The sequence below is a fragment of the Zingiber officinale genome, unplaced genomic scaffold (genome assembly GCF_018446385.1).
Source record: "Zingiber officinale cultivar Zhangliang unplaced genomic scaffold, Zo_v1.1 ctg85, whole genome shotgun sequence".
Taxonomy (NCBI): Eukaryota; Viridiplantae; Streptophyta; class Magnoliopsida; order Zingiberales; family Zingiberaceae; genus Zingiber; species Zingiber officinale.
In genome coordinates, this window is record NW_024589979.1 from 28,364 (window position 1) to 45,072 (window position 16,709).

Here is a 16,709-nt window from a genome sequence, read left to right on the forward strand (position 1 = left end):
AATTTTAGCATTTGTAGCCATTGGTGTATTAATTATTTTTGAGTTCTCCATGCCAAATTTTCTAACAATTATATTCCTTAGCATATTTAGTTTGATAAATATAAATTCCATCTTTAGTTTGCTTAATCTGTAAACCTAAGAAAAAAATTAAGTTCTCCTACCAGACTCATTTCGAATTCATTTTCCATTAGTTTGGTGAATTCTTTTAGAAATTTAGAGTTTGTGGAACCGAAAATAATATCGTTGACATAAATTTGGGCTATAAAAATATCATTTTCTAAGGTTTTTACGAAAAGGGTTGGGTCTATTTGATCTTGGTTAAATCCTTTTGATAGTAGATAATTGGACAGACGTTCATACCAAGCCCTAGGTGCTTGTTTTAGTCCGTATAGGGCATTTTTTAATCTAAAGATATAATTTGGTTGTTCTAAGTCCTCAAATTCTGGGGGTTGATCTACATATACCTCTTCTTTAATAAATCCATTTAAAAATGCAGATTTTACGTCCATTTGAAATAACTTGAATCCTTTATGTGCTGCATAGGCCAACAACATCCTAATGGATTCAAGTCTTGCTACAGGGGCATAGGTCTCATCATAGTCTAATCCTTCTACTTTACTAAACACTTTAGCTACTAACCTAGCTTTGTTTCTAACTATTTCACCTTGATCATTTAATTTGTTTCTAAAAACCCATTTAGTGTCAATTATGGACTTGTTAATGGGTTTAGGCACTAATTCCCAGACCTGATTTCTTTCAAATTGGGCCAATTCTTCTTGCATTGCTAGAGTCCAATCTGGGTCTGGTAGGGCTTCTTCTATGGTTTTGGGTTCGATTTTTGAAATCAGGGCTATTTGGCTCTGGTTTCTATAAGATGACCTAGTTCTGACTCCTAAAGTTGGATCACCCAAAATTTGGTCAGATGGGTGATTTATGCTTGTTCTTGTTGGTCGTATACCATTTGAGTTAGTGATTTGTTCTTCAAATTCACTAGGTTCAGGTTGAATTTCGTCATCTTCTCTGTTTATTGGGTTAGCATTTTCTATATTTTCATTTTCATTTATTGTGTTGGGTAATTTATTTTCTTCATCAAATATTATATTTATTGTTTCTTCTACTTTTAGGGTATTTTTGTTATACACTCTATATGCTCTACTGGTTGTTGAATACCCTAAAACTATTCCCGTGGTTGTTTTTGATGTAAATTTCCCTAAGTAGTCTTTAGTGTTCAAAATGAAGACTTTACACCCAAACACTTTAAAATAGTTTAAGTTGGGAATTTTATTATAATAAATTTCATAGGGTGTTTTATTTTGAAATTTGTTAATTAAAATCCTATTTTGAATGTAACAGGCTATATTAACTGCTTCAGCCCAGAATTGATTAGATAGTTTATATTCGTTTAACATGGTCCCAGCAGCTTCTTGTAGGGTTCTGTTTTTACGTTATACTAAACCATTTTGTTGAGGGGTCCTAGGGCAGGAGTATTCATGTTTGTACCCATTTATTTCACAAAATTCAGTAAAGTTGTGATTCTCAAATTCTCCCCCATGATCGCTTCTAATTCTTTTTATTTGAGTGTCTTTTTCATTTTCTATTAATTTACAAAAATTACAAAAGACTTCAAAGGTTTCATCTTTTGTCTTTAGAAATTTTACCCAGGTGAACCTGGAGTAGTCATCGATTATAACTAAGCAATACTGGTTCTTGCTTAGTGACTTGGCTCCATGTGAATCAAATAGGTCTAGGTGAAGGAGCTCAAGTAAAGAGTTGGTTCTATCTAGATTGGTTGACTTGGTTTATTTTCCTTGTTGACAAGGATGGTATATTGTATTTTCTAGGTTTCTTAATTTAGGCAATCCTCTAACTAAGCCATTTTGACTCATTTTCGAGATGAGTCTAATATGAGTGTGACCCAGTCTTCTGTGCCACAATTTGGTTTCCTCTTGTTGTGTCAAGAGACACTTTATCGAGGGTGTGGGTAGGTCAATGGTGTAGATATTATTTTTTCTAAGTCCCTTAAGCGTGATTTCAGGGTTTTCAATATTTTTAACCAAGCATCCAGAATTATCAAAGGTAACTAAGTATCAGTTATCACACAATTGGCTTATACTTAATAGATTAAAATTAAAATTTTCAACCAATAAAGCTTTTTGAATTATGAAATCGGAACTAAGTTCGATATTACCTTTTCCGATTACTTTCAGTTTTCCATCGTTGCCGAATGCAACTGATCCTAGGTTCTTTAGTTTTAGCTTAGTGAACTTCAACCTATCTCCAGTCATATGTCTGGAGCATCCACTGTCCAACATCCATTGATCCAATTCAGAGGGGTTTGGCCCTTCGGAAACGGATGCGGATCCGTGGCTTCTCTCGGACTCGGCTTTCGATTCGTCCTCACTTTCAGATTCGTTGGTGTAGTCCTGGGCTGTCAATGCGATAAAATTCGTCTGCTCGAGTTCTTCGTTGTCGGATTCCTTGGAAGAAGACTCACTCCATGTTTCCTTCAAGGCCTTCTTCCTTTTTGGTTTCTTTGGATCCTTTTGGTTTGGGCAGTTTGTTTTGATGTGCCCCTTCTGATTGCACCCGTAGCAGGTCACTTCGAATTTGATCTTTGAGCTTGGTTGGGCTTCTTTGGACTGGATGGCCTTTCTGACATCCTTTTTGTTGAAGCCCTTCTTTTTGTAGAGTTTCTTTACCAGGTTGACTATTTCGGTTGTAAGCTCGTCGTCATATTCTGAATCTGGTTCTTCTTCTGACTCTGGTTCGGTTCTGCGCTTAATCTTTGATTCGCGCATTCTCCCTGTTCCTGCAACCAAAGCCAACCCTTTCTCGGTCGGGCGTGCATTAATCTATTCATGAAGTTCGAATTCTGCAAAAAGTTCATCTAACTTAATAGTAGACAGGTCCTTAGAAACCTTGTAGGCATCTACCATGGATGCCCACAAGGTGTTCCTCGGAAAGGCGTTTAAGGAGTACCTTATGATGTCTCGGTTATCTACCTTCTGTCCAATTGCATGAAGACCGTTGAGCAGATCTTGAATCCGGGCGTGGAGTTGGGCAACTGTCTCACCTTCCTGTAGTTTGATATTAAATAATTTATTGAAGATTAGGTCTCTTTTACTTACTTTGGTGTCGGACGTTCCTTCGTGAAGTTCAATGAGCTTCTCCCACAGCTCCTTGGCACTATTGAAGGGGCCAACGTGGTTAAGTTCTTCTTTTGATAGGCCACACTGGAGGGTGCAGGTCGCCTTGGCGTTAGCTTCCACCTTCTTAATCAGAGATGCGTCCCAGTCCTCATATGGTAGTGGCTTGCCGGCGCTATCAGTTGGTAGTTGGAGTCATGTTTTGACGATCATCCAGACTTTGAAATGAGTCTGGAGATATGCCTCCATCCGACCCTTCCAGTACCCGAAGTCGTCTCCGGTAAATAGCAGGGGGCGGGCTGTACTGTAGCCTTCTTGAAGGGCCATTTTAGACCAACCATGAAGAAAATAAACAACAAGAAAATTCCAAGACTTGGTCCTGGATTAGTAGTGCGGGAAGTGAAAAAAAATAGAACACGAACTCGGGTGGTGTTGCACCAACCTCGAGAAAAAAATCGAATTACGAAAAAATGGATTGGAAAATGGTAAGAGTACCGATTCCAATCGACTCCTAAAACCAGAAAATGCCACGAAAGATGCTTGATTGGTGGTTGTACTAGATCAAAGCTACCCCGCTCTGATATCAATTGTTGGATCGAAAGCGCTAGAGGGGGGGGGCGGTGAATAATGCTCGTGACTTTCACAATTGATTTCAGAATCATAAAAGTAAATGCAGCGGAAAAGAAATAACACAAACACAGAAGACACGAGGAGTTACTTCGTTCGGAGCCTATCTCAACTCCTACTCGAAGGCCCGCGGTCGTTGACCGCTTTCGGTGGGCAACAACTATATAGCGCAAATCTTTTGTAACGACCACCCTTCTTACTACTACTACTCTCTAAGGATGACCGTTACTTAACTACTAACTCTACTTAACCGGCATGATTAAAAATCACATGGAAACCCTACCGAAAAATTTCGGCAGAATCTCCCCTGTACCGGTGACCTTAAACTGACATACATAACATAATATACACAGCCACATGCGGCTGGAACACATATCAAACACACAAAAGTAATAACATCACCACGCAGTTTAATGAAATCAAATCATGCAAGTAATAAATAGTGGAAACAAAATAAACATACAATTAACTAACAGCGGAAGACTAAATGACTTATCTAATACATTCTTAATAAATGACAATCTTAATAAATTCTTAAACTAAGTCCCAAGGCTTCCATAGTCCTGGCATCACACACCATCCGCGCCACCTTGTCGTCTTCCTTTCTATATCTTTTCCTTTCCTGTATCTGCAGTAAGAGGAAGTGTAGTCTATAAGCAAAATTTGCTTAGTAAGCGCTATCTAACTCACAAAATCACGAATGTGCATGTATACGAAAAGAACTAAAAACTATATGCTCTAAAAAGAAATAAAGCATAAACATAACTGCTCATGTCAAACTAATAGCAAAGAAAAGCTAAGAAATCTACTCATGTAATTCTACTCGCTAATCATGCTACTCATCTAATAGGTAAACATGAAACTACTCATCCACTAGATAAACATGGTAGAATAAAGAACTAAACTTACTGAATTCTAAACACCTTTTGAATCTTATTCCACTTGTTCAAATACTTATTCTTTAATACTTTATACTTATGTAAAACTTGCTTTACTTGTTCAAAAACTTATACTTATAATACTTCAAAATAATAATCAACTTCTCTTGGGCCCGGCAACTGTACTTTTACTTTTGTAACGACCCGACCCATTCGGCGACCCATTTGGCGGCCCATTTGGCGACCCTATGGTCGTCGACCGTCGACCGTCGGCCGAGCCGTTACTACTAGGTTATCTATACCTAGGGACGACTATGGGAGCCCAGCCCAAGGACAGAGAGTCCAGTACAGTGCCACTGATAAAAGTAAAATACTTGTTATCTTTTAATACTTCTATATAATGCCTCGGCATTTTCTTAAGCACCTTGTGTGCCAAAATCCCTAAAGTCTTGACTTTGGGATCTACTTAAGGCCTCGGCCTTTTTCTTTCTTTTCTTTATCTTTCTTATATTTTTCTTAAACTCTTAAAAAGAACATAAGCATGCTACAACATAATTAAATTAAAGGAAAGGAATCTGACTTCTATAAGCATGCTACATCAGAAACAAATCAAAAGAAAGTAAATCTAACTTCTTCAAACATGCTACAACAGATCTTAAACAAAGGAAGACAAATCTAACTTCTTTAAAAATAGAATATAAGCCTCCTTTTATCATGTTCGTAATATGCAAAAATCTATCTTTTACTTTGAACATTAACATGGTGGAAAACATGCACTTTTGATTTAACCGAAACTTGATGTCCTAGCAAGATCAATCTGAACCATTCCATCTACATTAATCCGAAGCAAATGCAAAGCTACATAAACTAAACTAAAGCACTTCCATAATTACAAACATGCATCGTTCACATCCATTATAGCAAGGATAACAGTTAACCTTTAATTCTCAACTAGCAAACATGCACTTTCAAAAGAAAATGAAACAATGAAAACATTTGCTACCACACCTAAGCATAATCCTTCTAATCTGTTCGGAAATTCTGCAGTCAACTCATATCAATGTAAGCTTAAACATAATAGCAATATATTGGTCATGGAAAAATCCTAACAATACACAAGAAACCATTGCAAAATAGTCCTCAGGTTCTTTACTGTCAAAAAGGAAAAGAAATCCCAAAGCCATCACCAAATACAGAAACTCATCTCGAAAATCCCATGGTCACATACTTAATTAAGCAAATCTCGGAAATCTCCCTAAAATCCCTAGCAACAATTCACTTACAAGTAAGCTCTAAGGTTTCATGCAAAGCTTCGGACACAAAGAAAGGGACAAGGAATAAAGCTCGGAGCTATCCTACTATAGGTGAGTAGCAACTTACCTTGGGTTTCTTGGACTTACAGCCGAAGAAGAAGGCTTCCACTGCTCTAGGGTTTCGGGTGGTCTTGCTTCCTCGGCGATCTCTTGTGTCTACACCTTCCTCTCGCTGAGGGGGTCTTGAGAACGTGAAGATCTCACGGGAAAGGTCCTCACCGGCCACCGGAGACGCTGGGCTTCTCGCTGCGTCTTCGCCGAGAAGAGCCGCGCCATCGAACTCGAGAGAAGGGGAGAGGGATCGAGAGAATTAATTTCCTCTCTTAACTTAACTTCTTTTATAACCTAATACTTCTGTTATAGCTTAAGACTATTTCTCTTCCTTCTTATCACGAAATTCCCGTTGGATCACCTGGTCAGCAGCGTTTGATCAAATCAAACCGTCGCTGGTTCGATTCCCCCGCAGCGCCCTTTTTCATTTTAATTAATTTCGATTTCCTAACTATGGCTTAAGTACAATTCGCACCATATATATTTAACAAATCGAGCGCAGCTCAGTTGGTTGGGCCGGTTTTGCTTGGGCCCGGGGTGCTGGGTTCGAAACCCAGCTTCTACAACCCTTTTTTTTTTAAACGGAATTTTAATTTCATTTCTTACAACTACTTAACTACATTTAATTCCTCTATATTATAACAAAACTTGCTTAGCTCAGTTGGTTGGCTGACCTTGGTTAAGGTCTAGTTCGGTCCAAGATCTTGAGTTCAAAACCCAACCTTAACACTTTTTTTTTATACTTCTTTCGTTTGGTAAAAATACCAAACGAACTCCAAAAATTACATAAAAATACTCTAAAAATTTATAAAAATCTCTAGAATTTTTCTATAGCATTTCTAAATATTTTTGAATTATTTTTGGGGCTCAAAATAAGGAAATTTGGGTCATTACATCTTTACAAATAGATGAGTACAAGTATGAGCTTAAAAAGAAAGATTATACCGACAAAATACAATATATTAAGAGTGGTCGCTGATTGTCGGAGCAGCAGGGCGTTGTTGAAGCGTACGGAGCAGCACAATAGAGCGCAGGAGATCTTCTGTTCGAGAGTTGTACTGAAGCTGCACCTCGAGGCCTCCTTTTATAGCTCTGCAAAGTCTGATCCAGATCCCTAAGCTTCGGGATCAAGTTTGACCCGACGTGGATCGGTCGACCGATCCCAAGGTTCGGTCGACCGATCAGGCGATCTCCTCCTATCTGATCTGCCCGATCCTCTCGCTCTGCTTCGATCCGGTCAAACTCTATCCGAGGTTAGGTCAACCGATAAACAGGTTCGGTCAATTGATCAGCTGTTCTGACTCAACCCAGTCAGCCTGATCCAGTCGACACCTAACCCAGGTTCGGTCGACCGATCCCCTGGTCGAGCCCGGTCCAACCTCTAGAGATATGATCTGCTAGCTTGTGGGTTCGGTCGACTGATCCCAAGGTTCAGTCGACCGATCCCGGTCACTTCTAACTCTGCACAAAAACGTTAGTCTCATGCAAAACAGAGTTAGAACACAAACAAATAAATTGACAGCCTTTGGACTGTCCGGGTCTGACTTCGGATTTCTGACCGGAAACACTAGGTCGACCCGACGCCTACTGTTCCCTCTACGGGGAACGCATCCTCACCTACTCCACTCAGGAGATTTACTTTTTGTTAGTGCGATCCTCCAGATCGACTGGACTTTTGCTCGGCGTTCGATGCCTCCGAACTTTTTGCTGGACGCCCGCTTCCCGACCCGTCTAGTCTTCCACCTGGTTCGTGACACCAGGATTTTCCACCTAGGGTTACCACCCCCTAGGACTTTTGCTTGAAGCACTCGACCTGCCAAGACTTTCCGCATAGGGTTACCACTCCCTATGACCTAGGGTTACCACCCCCTAGGGTTTTTCCCTTGCCTAACCGCAGCAAGGACTTTCCTGAGACACTCAATCATACACATTAGATAACAATTAAACTTAACTTTGAATCCCTTTGCCATTATCAAAACTTGAGTTCGATCGTCGGATGCTTCCCGCACCAACAATCTTTTCTTGCTGCTGTAATTCTGGAATTGAGTAGCTAATTACTTTAGTTTGTTGTGACATAAATTTTGTTTTGCTTCTTGCATATGTGAAGCAATATCAGAATCCAGAATATGTGGACCATTTGAGATTCTATTGCTACGATTCTGAATTTACTGGAAGTTTCAATCAGTATTCAATATATTGGATTGAAGATTGGTGTTGCGTGATCCATGAATCTTAATCTTGAAAGAGAATTCGAGTTATTGTATTAAAATTGATGTGCTGATTTCGAAGTTGCTGAAACTGCATAGTTTTACTACATTTGGAAATTAGAGGTTGTAAGCGAATTTTAAGCTAAAGTTTGAATTAGAAGTGCATTTAACAACTAAGGATATCAATGTTTAAGCTATGTAAGGGCAGTGATCAATTGTCTGAAAAGAAGTAGTCAAGACAACATTATGTGAAAACGTGTGCATCAAAATTCTATATTGATACAAAATCAGGACAGTAATGAAATGGAACAGGAATTGAAGCTGATTTTCTGAATTCAATGCTTAACTGAGAAGTTTTGGATATGTGCTTTTAAGAAGATTTAGTTTTATATCTCAGTAAGTGTTATATCCGTGCTGTCATTTGAAATTAACTTGAAGAAGTGCAGGAATTCAGAGATTTGTATATTCAACAATGATAAAAAAATGCTGAAAACTTTATGAATTTGAGGCAGTTTTACAGTTTTGCTATTTTTGAATTTAATGCTGGAAATTTGATTTCTGAATTTGGTTAGTTGGTTCAAGAGCTAAGTGATGGAATATGAAGAATCAGAAACAGAGAAAGGAAGAAAAAGTAAATTCTGCAGAAAGAAAAAGAAAAACAGTGGCTAGAGGTGTTTCAACTTGGATTGATTGGAGTTGTATTGCCGAGACGACCAATGCTTTAAGTGTGGGGAGGGAATTATTCTTCATGATTTGAGATTATTTTGAGCTTCCAAATGCTGGAATGGAAGTGTAAGAGCTGGAAAAAATAGTGAAAATAGAGAGAAGAGGAAATGACAAGATAAAAGAGTATCAAAGTTGGAGATTGAGTATCAAGATTCTTTGTTAGCCATCAAATTGAAGGAGAGGTTAGCTTGATGTTTTGAATTGGTAACGACAAATGGTATTCATCTCTTTTTACATCAAATTGGTCAACTCATCAAGTATATTCCTCCAATACTCTTATTTTCTCATTTACTTCACTAAATTCTTTTCTTTTGCCATTTCATCTACTTTCATTGTTCTTTTTGATTCCATTTCAATTCTTGTTGATAAATCCTTTTGATTCATGTATGCTATGTTTATAGTGGTGGAGAATTAGAAAATAAGCAAGCTTATGGTAGTGAAATGTTGTGAGTGACATTGAGTGAGCTCCACTAATATGCATTTTTGAGTGTGAGGGCTAGAATAGGTGAATCCCTTATGAGATTGCAACTTGCTTAATTTTTCAATTGGATTGAAACTACCATACCTACTGATTATTGTTTGGATTGTATTCATGATTGTTTGTGATCTTTAAGATGACCTTAGTTAAATTCTTTTTACTATCTTCTAAGTATTGCTAGGAAATTTGTGTGGAGATGATTTTTAGTTTTCTTGACTTGAACGGGACGTCCAAGATTAAGTGTGGGGGATTTGATAACCATGATTTTGGCTATATTATCTTGATTCATAATTCATGTTTTTAATGATATTTTCATAGCTTAAAGTCATATTTACTCTATATTTCATAATTTCATTTTATCTTGGACTTAATTGTAAATTAGCCAATAATCATGGTATTTGATGCTAATATTTGTTTATTATTTTGTAGGCATCAAAAGGGTCATGGACCCAATCAGATCAAGTCACATTTGGGCTCAAATCAAGGGCTAATCAAGTCGATCAAGCCTTGGAGTGTTTTGGACCGTCCATTGAAGATCAAACATATCTGGGCCATCCGTTGAAGATCCGGCTCATCCAACTTAATGAGGAGTAGATCTGGACTGTAGATGAAGATTAGTGCTTTTGGATCATATTTTAGGCGATTTTCTACCGTTGATTAAGTTCCGAGAGTTCTAGACCGTTGGATCAGTTTTGAGGAGGATTTAAATACCGCGAGAAGCTACAGTGCAGATTGGGCTCGGCGAGATCGTGATTTTGCTACAGTGTTCTTCTTCCTTCTTCCGCGACACCGAGACTCCATTCCCGATTCCAGATCCAGCTTCTTCTTCTTCAACGACGACGATCTCCAACTGCCGACGTTCATCCTCCGAGGGCAGAGAGCGGCAGAGGGAGGTTTCTCAGACGCGATTCAGATTCTGTTCCACCGCCGTAATCCTGATCGGGGAGGTTTCCGATCATCGATCTCCGTATCCAACTGAGCTCAGAGGGAGGTTTCTTTGAGTTTCAGATCTTCTTCCGACTTCCATTCCACAGCTAAACTGGTTCGATCTGATCAATCACATTAGTTTTGGCAAAACACAGAATCGAGCTCTTTTTTTCGGCTGGTGAGATTATCAGACGGTTGTGAGCTTAAGGGGAGGTTTCCAAGGGCTGTGAGCATCCTCTGGTGATAATTGGAAGCTTGGTCGATTGTAGTTTGATGCTTGAGGGGAGGTTTCCGATGGCATCTTCTGTTTCACAGCAGGTTGAGAGGAAGTTGAGTTCGGGATTTGGTTGTGGAATGTTAGGGTTTAGTTTTCTTTGTTTTGTATTTGAATTGTTCATGTTCATGCTCAGATCTGATACTTTCTTTTGCAATTTCAATTTCTGTTTGAGATTTTGTGTTTCCGATTTCAATTCCTTGCTTACCACCCCGACTCTAGATCTAGTTTCTATTAAGTTTTGTAATACTGATACTATTAGTTTGTAGGTTTTTGTGATCTAGTTAGTAATCCTTTGCTCTTATTTAGATCTTGTACTTGTGATCTTGCTTTAATGAAGACTGATAAACTCTAGCTATGATTGTTACCTCTGTTCATTGTAATTGAGATTGGGCTTTTGAGTTTAATTGTTTAATTAGATTGTAATTGTAAATTGGATGATATGTAGGCACCTACAAGTTTGATTGAACCTTTGAGTTTATTTGTTACTATGGTTAAGAATAGAAAATATGGAATTGAATTGTTTGATTCAATGGTGCATTAGAATCTAAATTTAATTGATGCTAATTTGATGAAATGGAGGTGATAATGTTTAGAGGGGATCAACATTACTTGAATCTAATCTTGATCTTATTATAAGAACTCAATTTGAATTGCAAGTTAAATGGAAGTGCTAGTTTGACCTTGATTATGTAATAACTCAATTTGTATCGATTCTAGGATATGCACACATTCACTAGTTCACCTTGGAAAAAAAATATGACTTGGGACTCCTTATTACACGTGTTTCATTTAGTTTATTTGAGTTCCTGATTTTTATTAATTTGATGTGTCACGTGACATGCAAATGGCCAACACCACTAAGTAACAAGGATAAGGACAAAGGAAAGAAGCCTGTCCAAACAAATAAGTACAAGACTTTAAAGGCGACATGAGGCGAAATGTCATCTGAATTAGAAGTTGAGGCATTCTCCGGGCTTGCGTTGATGGCAAGTCAACAAGATGAATACAAAGAAAGCTCTTCTGAAATGAGCATCAATGAAGGGGGAGCAACATTGGAAGAAAGCAGCAGTTCAGGGGGAGTCATGGACAACGAGATCGATAAGGTAAGTCATGTACGATCTCTCCCACCTGACAAATTGTTTAAGTTTGTAAAATTATTAACAAAAGATTGTTGCAAACTTGAATAAGAAATTAAAAATTAAAAATTAATTTTAGCAAAATCTTGCCCATTAGAAGAGTTTGACAAAATAAAATTAGAAAATGATATTTTTTTTTAAAAAATAAGTAACTTGAAAAATCATGCATGCTCATATAATACAAGTTTTAGAAAGTTCAATAACCTAAATTGGTATTTTAGATACCATAAAGGACAAATTAAAAATATTCTAAAGAAATATATCTCTAAGAAATACCTAATTAATCCAATTGGTTGGAACATATATTGGGTTCCCAAGTTTTGTCTGTCTTAAACTTTGTTTAGACTTAGAACTTTCAACAAGAAAATTAAACGTTTAATTTCCTTATGCGGCTTTGTCTAGAAGTGGTGATCTAATAACCAAGAAGGTCTAGTGCCTCGCCACAGTCTGGAAGCCAAATATTAAAATAAAATATTTAATTAACTAACAGATAAAGTATTAAAATTGAAATTAGATAATGCTTTGAATAGTTATTCATTTTTTTTTTTGCAAATCTATCTTTCTTTAGAAATTTTTTTAACTTAGAAATTGTTTAAAAATATATTTTACTTAGAAATTTTTTTTACTTAGAATTTTTTTACTTTATCAAAATTTCTATAAAAATTAATTCTTGAAAATTTTCTTTAAACTGAGAAAAATTTTCATTAGAAAATGTTTCTAAAATTATTGCATTCTTAGTGCTATCAAAATTGTTATCAATATTTCCAAAATTAGAGTTTACTTAGACATTTTTTTTACTTGAAAGTTTTTTTAATCAAAATATTTTTTTTAAAATTGTTTTCAAAATTTTAAAAATTGATAAGTTTTTTCAAAATTATTTATCAAAATTACCCTTAGATTTTTTCTTTATACCCCATTTTTTTATGTGATCAAAGGGGGAGAATGAAAATATTAAGTCTAGGGGGAGGTACCTTAACATTAAATTTCCTACTTTTTGTGCTTTATTACAAAATTTATTTTTTCTTTAACTTTATTTATTTACCTTAGCTTAACTTGACTTGCTCACAACAAAAAGGGAGAGATTGTTGGAACCCCAAGGTTGTTTTGATGTGATCAAACAAGTTAAGTTAGGTCCTGTTGGTTTTTGATCCCTGTGTCTAAGTGTGCAGGAGCATAGAAGCACAGGAAGTTGAGCGAAAGACGCAGTTAGTGAGAAGGACGACACAGGAGAGAGCCGATGCACTCGATGCGTCTGAGGGATGAGGTGTCGCGGAAGAGTACACCGACGGACGAGAAGAACGTACGCGACGTTCGAGGGACGAGAAGCCGGAGTGGAAGTCTACTCGAGGAGAAGGCCGAAATTAAGTTCGGGTGAGCCTTATTTCAGTTTGCTGAAATCACCCAAGCAAACATAGTTGGAGTGGAAGACCTGGATCGAGGCGAGCAGCACCGGAGCAGAGGATCCGAATCGAAAAAAAGTCAACAGGGTTGACTTTGAGAGTCCGAGCGCCCGGAACCCAAACTTTATCACCATTGATGTGGACGTTGACCATTGCGTCGGGGATATATTTCTATCCCACTCCAGGGCCAGGCGCCTGGAACGCTTCCAGGCACCCCGACCAAGGTTATAAATACAGCCTTGGTCCAGAAGCTTTATATCAACAAGTATTCTTGCAACAACACTTGTACACGCTCTAGTTTTTATTTAGCTTCTAATTTTTTGTGCTTACACTGCTGTAAAGAGGCTTCTCCACCTGAAGGAGAGTTAGTGCATTTCACTTCCTTGGATTAACAACCTCCCTGGTTGTAACCAAGTAAATTCAGGTGCCTCTTTCTTTTTAGTTCATTTTCTATTCTATCTTTATGCAAGTGTTCTTTTAAGTCTAAGAAGGGGTTGTCTTTATTTTTGCAAGGCTATTCAATCCCCCTTCTAGCCGGCCAATGGTCCCAACAAATTTAACCCTAGGTTCATGTCTCAATCAACTCCCACTTAGTAGATATTCTAAATAGGCTTTTCCTAATCCCATAAATCCATCCTCTTCAAACGTGTCATACAGACTCTATTTAAATCTTGATTTTTTTTTAAAAAATTCCAATAAGGTTATTACTCCAGTAACAATTATTATTAAATTTACCATATCTTACACCTATCCTTGGCCAGCCGTTGTGATGCAGATAAAGTTTTATCTACATCCAAGTGCTCGGAGCCATTCCAGGCATCCCGAGCAACTCGACCAACAGGCTATAAATAGAGCTTTTGTCTCAGTAGTTGAAACAACACACTTGGTACTTAAAATTCTATTCTGTTTTCACTTCTGAGTGTTATTCTCGTGTACGAGGCTTCTCCACCTTCGACGTTTTGTTTGAGATGGAGATTGTCTTACTGAGTTTAATTTTCTTGAAGTAGCAATCCCCTGATTGCCAACCAAGTAAACGATGTGTCTTATACTCATTCTTGTTGTTCTATTTATTACTTTTAATTAAGTGTGTAATTATGAAGCTTGATTGTTTGAGAAAGGTGTTTGTTTAATTTTATTATGTAGGGTAATTTACCCCCTATTGTCGGCCACCAGGGGACCGACAATTGGTATTAGAGCAAGGATGCTTCAGAAGGAAACATAAAGGAGGTCTGCCCAGAACTCGAAAAGAAAAAAGAAAAGAGGCCTAAGCAAAATAAGCACAAGAATCTCAAGGCCACTTGGGACGAAAGCTCATCACTCGAGTCAGAAATAGAAGCATACTTCGGACTAACACTGATGGCTAGCCACAAAGGATAAAGCACCTCAAAAGCCAACATCGATGAAGGGGGAGCTACTTCGGACGAATATAGCGAAACAGGGGGAGAATCAAGCTTCAGATCCGATATGGTAAGTGAGGTTTGCCTCTTACCACCTGATCAACTGTATTTCAATATTAAATCAATGGCAAAATCAATGTGTAAATTAAAATCTAAAAATAAAAATTTAAAAGGAAAATTTAGAAATAAAAATAATCTTGGTAAAATCTGGCTTAATAGAAGATCTTGAAAATTTTAAAATTGAAAATGCTAATTTAAAAGAATAAGTAAAAAATTTAAAAAATTTTGCATGCTCAAATTTTAAATATTCTCAAGGGTTAAATTTGTATTATAGAATTCAAAAGAGTCAAATTAGAAAAGTAACAAAAATAAACATTCGTAGAAAATACTTAATTAATCTAGTAGGAAGAAACCTATATTAGGTTTCAAAGTCATGCTTAGTTTAAAATAAATTTCCTATTATGATAAAATAAATTTCTTCGTATAATTTCAGTTTAAAATTAATTAGTTGTTAATTTTTATGAAAAAGAGGATCTTATTTCCAATGTGTAAAAAAAAATTCAAAATTTTTTTCCGTTGTATTATTTTTCAAATATTATAGTTTTCAATTTAAAAATATTTCACAGAGTTATTTTTATAAAATTTAATTTTTGATAAAAACTTATAATATTTTATTTCCAATAAAATATTTTCAAAATATTTTGACTAATGTTTAATTTTCTATGAATTATTTATCTAAATTTTAATTTTTAATATTAAAAATTATAGAACACTTAATTTTTGAAAATTTAATCTTTCCGTAAAAATACTTACTCTACTATAGTCATAGAAAATTTCTCAAGATTTTTTGAACCTAAAATATATTTTTAAGCATTTTTAAGGAAAATTCATCTTTCTATAGTAAATAATTTATTATTGCTTAAATTAATTTTAGTTTTTCTTGAAAATTTTATTACTATTTTGGATATGTATGCTTAACACTTATAAATTTTTTTAGAATTTTTCAATAAATAAAATAATTTTTTAAATTATTTTTGTTGAAAATTACTTTTTAATCACAAAAATTAGAATTTCGAGAATAAATTTCAAAATTTTTTCCAAGTCTTAGTCACTATTTTGTGCATCCCTTAGATCTTGTTTTAAATTTATTTCAAGTCAACTTCATAGCCTACCCCTATTTTTAATGTGATCAAAGGGGGAGAATTAGAAACTAAGTCTAGGAGAAGGATACATTTCTTTTGCATTACATTAGTTATAAATTGTAAAGTTTATACTTGCTATTTCACTGTTATTTGTGTTTTATTTATCTTAACTTAACTTGGGTTGCTCACATTAAAAAGGGATAGATTGTAAGTACCTCATGGTAGTTTTGATGTAATCAACTAAGTCAAGTTAGGTCATATTGTGGTTTGATCCTTGTGTCTAAGTGTGCAGGAACTTAGGAGCACAAGAAGTCGAGCGAAAGATGCAGCTAGCGAGAAGGACGACACGGGAGAGAGTAGACTGGCTCGATGCGTCCGAGAGACGAGATGCTGTGGAAGAGTAAGCTGGTGGATGAGAAGGGAGGGCGCTGCATTTTGAGGGACGAGAGCCATAGTGAAATATTGCTCGAGGAGAAGGCCGAAAAAAGGGTTCGGGTAAGCCCTATTCCAGATGACCCAAATTGCCCAAGCAAACAAAGCCAGAGCAAATAGAGCCAGAATGGGAGGAAGACTGGACAGTCAACAAACATGTTGACTATCTAGCCCAGACCCTCGAGGGTAGCCAGGGCGCCCGGGATCACACTCTAGACGTGGGGTAGGTCAGCTCATTCGAGTGCTCAGACAAGAAAAAACCAATCATTGGCGAGCCGTTGTGACACAGATAAAGTTTTATCCACATCTAAGCACTGGAAGCCATTCTAGGCGCCCCGAGTAGCTCGACCAACAGACTATAAATAGAGTCTTTGTCTCAGTTGTTGAGACAACACACTTGGTACTCAAAGTTCTATTCTGTTTTCACTTCTTAGCGTTATTCTCGTGTATGAGGCTTCTCTGCCTTCGACATTTTGTTCGAGAAGGAGATAAACTTACTGAGCTCAATTTCCTTGGAGTAGCAATCCCTTGATTGTCAAATAAGTAAACAATATGTCTCGTACTCATTCTTA